Raw genomic sequence first — 6,000 nt, forward strand, 5'->3', positions numbered from 1 at the left:
GCCCCGACGAGAGTCCACATTCGGGTCCGTACAGCTTGTCAACTCCACGGGGGACATACTTAGTGGGTTCAGGTTCGATCCGTTTGCTTTGCTTGCATGTTTATTTATCGCTTTCCGTACATTTATTTTACGCACATTTACTTTTCTGCACTTGTACTGCGTCGTTCTAGAGGATTTAGGTACCAAATGCTTGAAATCCCACAGGCACCAATTTAGGAAGTTAGGTTAGTCAGAGGTTCCGAGTAAGGGAACGGATCGAGTCGGCTCTGCCACCAAATCGGCCCCCAAAGATCCTCGCTCGATTTCAAGGAATTGACACCCTTGAATCGGGAGCCCCCATCCCTAGTTAGTTGCTATCCCGGTAGCACCTAAACCATGCGTAAACAGATACCATCATGCTGGACCAAAATTGCCTTCATGTCGTTAACCGACCCAAAGTTGAGTCTTTGAGTCGGCCCTTAGTTTCTCTTTTAGGCGGGCCTTTTGCTGTTTTTCTCAAAGAGCAATGTACACTGTAACAACTATAATTATAATTTATTCTTTCTACATTTGCTTGCACATTTTCAAACAAACTAGGACATTGCATTGGTTTAATGTTTAAGTTCCCCTTTTCAAATGAACTATCTTTGCAAATCTGAGAACTTGAATCAAATCAATGCAACGACATTAGCTTTTGAAAACTCATGCATTGCATGCGTTCTATTTATTTCTATGTTTACACATCAACTACTATGTCCCGCACGACAGGTGAGTCGTGCCAACCTTTGCGGGTAGACCACCCGCGGTCTTCACTTTTCCATAGCAAGATGCACTGTGACCAGAGGCCGAGTCCATCTCGGCCACCCACCCCGCACAACAAGTGAGTCGTGCCAACCTTCGCGGGTAGGCCACTCGCGGTCTTCACTTCTCCATAGCGAGATGCACTGTGACCAGAGGCTGAGTCCATCCTGGCCACCCATCCCGCACAACAGGCGAGTCGTGCCAACCACCGCGGGTAGACTACCTGCGGTCTTCACCCTTCCTCCACGGCAAGACGAGCCGTGGCCCAAGGGTCGATCAACCTTTATAGACGAAGTTAATCAACACTAATTTCCGCTTGACTTACCACATCCACGACGTGCCCTGACACGTCTCCAATGCACAAGTATACACCACTTCACGCAACAGTGCACACCACTTGCATGTCCAGATGCGTCACCACGTACCACATACACGCACCGTCAGCACATCTCTTGTGTGTACCGATACAAGTATCTCGGTGTGCTCGCACGACGCCTACCAGGCTAGTTCACTTCCCTACACTCTTGCATTGAAATCCTGAACAGTTCATGCTCCTTTATTGTTTTCTTTTCCCGTTGCAGGAAATCCCCAACAGGAAGGCAGACTGAATACTGAACGACTACAATTGAGACAACAAACGTCTCTCATCCAGCTCTTGGGATTTTAACACTGAGTTCCCACCCTCTCTCCACAAAGATCGCAAGCAAATCAGAATCACCACTTTGCAGCGCCCTGCGCTACTCCTCAACATTGATCTCTGCTTTCGCATTTCTTGCACTTTCCTATCAAGCATGCATTTACTGCTTTTGGGCTTCGGCCCCACATCGGGCTTTGGCCCCGCATTTACTGCATTGGGCTTCGGCCCTGCATCGGGCTTTGGTCCCGCATTTACTGCATTGGGCTTCGGCCCCGCATTGGGCTTCAACCCCCCATTTACCGCATTGGGCTTCGGCCCCGCATTTACCGCATCGGGCTTCGGCCCCGCATCGGGCTTTGGCTCCACATCGGGCTTCGGCACAGCGTCGGGCCTCGGCCCTACATTTACTGCTTTTGGGCTCCGGTCCAGCATTTACTGCTTTCAGGTTTTGACACCCTGCATTTACTGCTTTCAGGCTCATCTGAAATCCAAAATCAACTCTGATTCAAATTCATCAAAGCGATACTTCGAGGAGCAAGTTTAATCCTTTCACTACAAAGGTTGAAAGTGACAGCTCCACAAACAGAGCATGACCCAACTCTCGATCGCAAGAGATACCAGCACGATCATACCTTTGATCAAAGAATGGATCTCATCCACCTCCGTTGTGGTCGCCGATTAAATACTGGGGGAACACGCGCAGTTTTCTTTAAACTCTCTGTTGCTTTCATTTAAATGCATTTCCACAAATGGGCTCCCGACATGAACAAATCTTTCAATGGAGCATTAGGATAGTCTCGAAGACGCCCTATTAGTTCTGTTGGACTTGTTCAACTCGCTTGTCCTCAGGGGACCTGGTTTCCTTGAGCCTTCCCTAGGACGGCTACGCATACTTACTCACAATTTTGGAAAACATGCTTATGTGACCTCAATCACGGTCTAACCACTCTAGAGTGGCGATGACTAAATTCCAAGAAAAAAATGTCATTTGCACACGGCTCCCCATGGGTCGCGTGTGGGACAAAAATGGATTTTCCCATGGGACCACCCCATATTTCTTACCACATATTCCCCCGCATAATTGTTTAATGCATTGTCTTCTTTGTCATTCTTCATAGGGGCACATTAACCACAGGCGAAGAGCGATGCGCGAGTTCACGTATCCCCGAGAACTTGTCTCGGACCCGTTCCTTATACTTTGACGAGGGAGGTGTTCGACGATGAGGTACCCCCTGTGAAGTTGAAGACGAGGACAATCGAGCGAATCACTCAACATTGATGCAACCGTCTTCCTTGAATATCCAGTGACTTCAGCAGCATACACCCTCCAAAAGGCAAGTACTGCAAAGAACAGGAAGAGATGATCAGAGACATCGCACCAGGCGCCTTCCACGGGCCACTTCAACAAATGAAGATCAGGGCATCCTCGTTCAACATTCCCACCGGGACAACCTCGGTTCCCTATCCCACATGGGGCAATTTGGTATTTTCTTTCTAGACAATAGGGGAATTCACTAGCAAAGCTTACAAGGGCAAATGACACGAAGTTCGACTTCCAAGTGCATAAGAGTCAAACTTCCAAGAAAGCCGACCCTCACAAAATAGGGATGGCAACACGCAACAAGTCTCCATGAGGCGAAACACACCAAAGCGGCCTCGGCAATGCAAAGTTAAGGAGTTTCAAATAAAGACACGAGGCACAAAACAAACCCCAACTGCAAGAAAAAAACAAAGCGAAAAGAAGCTGAAAAAACTCGCCAATGAAGAGAGAGAGAAAAAGAAGCGGGAAAAACCCACCAACAAGCAAAGCAAGGCAATGCCGATGTTCACCAAAAGCACCGGCGCTGCAAATCCAAAGAAATCAACAAACCCCAACAAAAGGGGGAGCAGCAAACACAACTCCTCGACGGAGACAGAACACAACGCACTTAGAGGTCGAATCTTTCGAACCCTTCGCCCTTACAAACTCGAGAGATAAAAGAATTGGGCCCGCTAGGTTGAAAACCCCTTTTCAGGCGCAGCCCAGGCAAAAGTCAGGGCAAAAGATAGGCACGACCGGAAACTCATTTGGGGTGGCCGCGGCAAAAGGAGAGCTCTTCCCCTTTAGGTTGAGAGATGCGGCCCCGAGGTGGGTGACCGTAGCAAAAGGAAAGCAAAACGAGATATAGATAAAATTGCCCCCTAGTTCCTCACACATTGCGCGAACCAAGGATCCCCAAGGAAAGCGACCAGGTTATCATCTCCAACATGATCCCCGATCGGTTCTCCTACACAGCTTAATCATCAAGCGCGGATTCTTCTTCAAGCACAGTGGGCAACTGAGCACGCCATCCAAGCAGTTCGGTACAGCTCACACCATAGCAAGACGGAAAAAGGGGGGTACATCTCGCTGCAGGCGTGAACTCGTGCATCCTTTTAGTTTAGGGCAACGTGCTTCCCAAGCTTTCTCTTTTCTCTTTGTCTTTGCATAATGCCAAATGGGTCACAGCCACCCTTCAATAGAACAAAGACGCAATCCCAGACATTCCTTTCCGGGGTCTAGTCATAGCATTTTGGAAATGATTAGACCGACGTCTGACCAATTCTAGATAGAAATTCTCATGCGGGTTACAAATGCAGTTGCCCTATGGCACCCTGAGGAGAAGGGTCTGAAGCCGACAGGCACGTCGAACAACTGATAGAGCCGCTAGGGCATCGTTAGAAAAGTCTTGATATGCCCATACATGGCCAATAGGAATCTGAGAGGCCTCATTAGGAGGTCTTCGAAATTGGGATCCATTTTGTCTATCCAGAGCAAAAATTCTTCACGGGTCGCTTAGGTGACCTGAAACTGAAGACTTGTGTATTGCAACGACATCTTGTGCTTACCTATGTCTATTACTTGTTAGTATTTCTCACATGATTTGCTAGTAATGTCAGGATCACATGTACTGCAAACGGCAGGAATTATGGCAGACTCTGATTCCCGATCACACGAGATACGTAGGCGCTCTTTCCCTAGAGCTCGAGTCTCGCAATACAAGATGCCGACTCCTGACGAACTTCCCGTAGGTTTAAGCACGACTACTCAAGCTAGTAAAACTGGTCTTCAGCAAAGCGTAACTACTCCAGCAACACGCGCCTCTGACGGATCTACACTTTTGGGGCAACATCCGCCCCACACAGCCACAACACCACTGTCCCACAACGACCCACTTATTGCTTTCGGGTTGAGACACCCATTTATCGCTTTCAGGTTGAGACACCCATCGGGTTGAGACATCCACTTACTGCTTTCGGGTTGAGACGCCCATTTATCGCTTCCGGGGTTGAGACACCCACTTATTGCTTTCGGGTTAAGACACCCATTTACCGCTTTCGGGTTGAGACACCCATCGGGTTGAGACATCCACTTACTGCTTTCGGGTTGAGACACCCATTTATCGCTTCCGGGGTTGAGACACCCACTTATTGTTTTCGGGTTGAGAAACCCATTTACTGCTTTCGGGTTGAGACACCTATCAGATTGAGACACCCACTTATCGCTTTCGGGTTGAGACACCCACTTATTGCTTTCGGGTTGAGACACCCATTTATCACTTTCGAGTTGAGACACCCAGTTACTGCTTTCAAGTTGAGACACCCATTTATCGCTTTCGGGTTGAGACACCCACTTATTACTTTCGAGTTGAAACACCCATTTATCGCTTTCAGGTTGAGACACCCACTTACTGCTTTCGGGTTGAGACACCCATGGTTGAGACACCCATTTACCGCTTTCGGGTTGAGACACCCATTTACCGCTTTCGGGTTGAGACACCCATTTGAGACACCTATCGGGTTGAGACACCCACTTATTGCTTTCGGGTTGAGACACCCATTTATCGCTTTCGGGTTGAGACACCCGCTTACTCTTAATCTCCGTGACACATGCCAATGTATATGATTATTCATTTATGTTAGCACCCCATTTTGGCTTACCATTCCAAATAATGATATCAGCAATGGTCCAGACCATGACTTGAATAGGAATACAGAAAAAGGCTCGACAGATCAAGAAATCACTATTTACCCTCAAGTCAGCAAAATCAAGTAGATGACGTGTGCACACGACAAAAGAACAGTCTTGGTCATGAAAAGCCAACAGAGTGACCAGAGAGCTCAACAATGTCCAAAACTGGCATTTTTAGTATACCACGTGGACAGTCCTATTTTCCGATAGTTCGCTCGACCATCGGAAGATAGCCAATATTGGACTTCAAAAATTCACATCAATGCTAAACAGATGAAAAGTGTCTTCAAATGCATTTTGCAAATCATCTGTTCTATACAGAACAACTTTTTGTATACAGACAACTTTTCAGTGGAAGTCCAAAAATGCCGATTTCTCAGAGAAAAGTTAATTCCAAATGTCAGATGCGGCCATGCCCCACAAGCATATAGAGCATGAACAATGCTTCAGATTGTCTCTTGAAAGCCATACAAACACTTTGAATAACTTCCGAGCGACATAACAAACATACCATTGTTCGAAAATGCATAATCGGAGACCGGTCTGACGGAATAATGGTAAATGAAGTCGACCCTGCATTGCCCTGAAAGCT

This window comes from Punica granatum, chromosome 2, assembly GCF_007655135.1.
Source record: "Punica granatum isolate Tunisia-2019 chromosome 2, ASM765513v2, whole genome shotgun sequence".
Lineage (NCBI taxonomy): Eukaryota > Viridiplantae > Streptophyta > Magnoliopsida > Myrtales > Lythraceae > Punica > Punica granatum.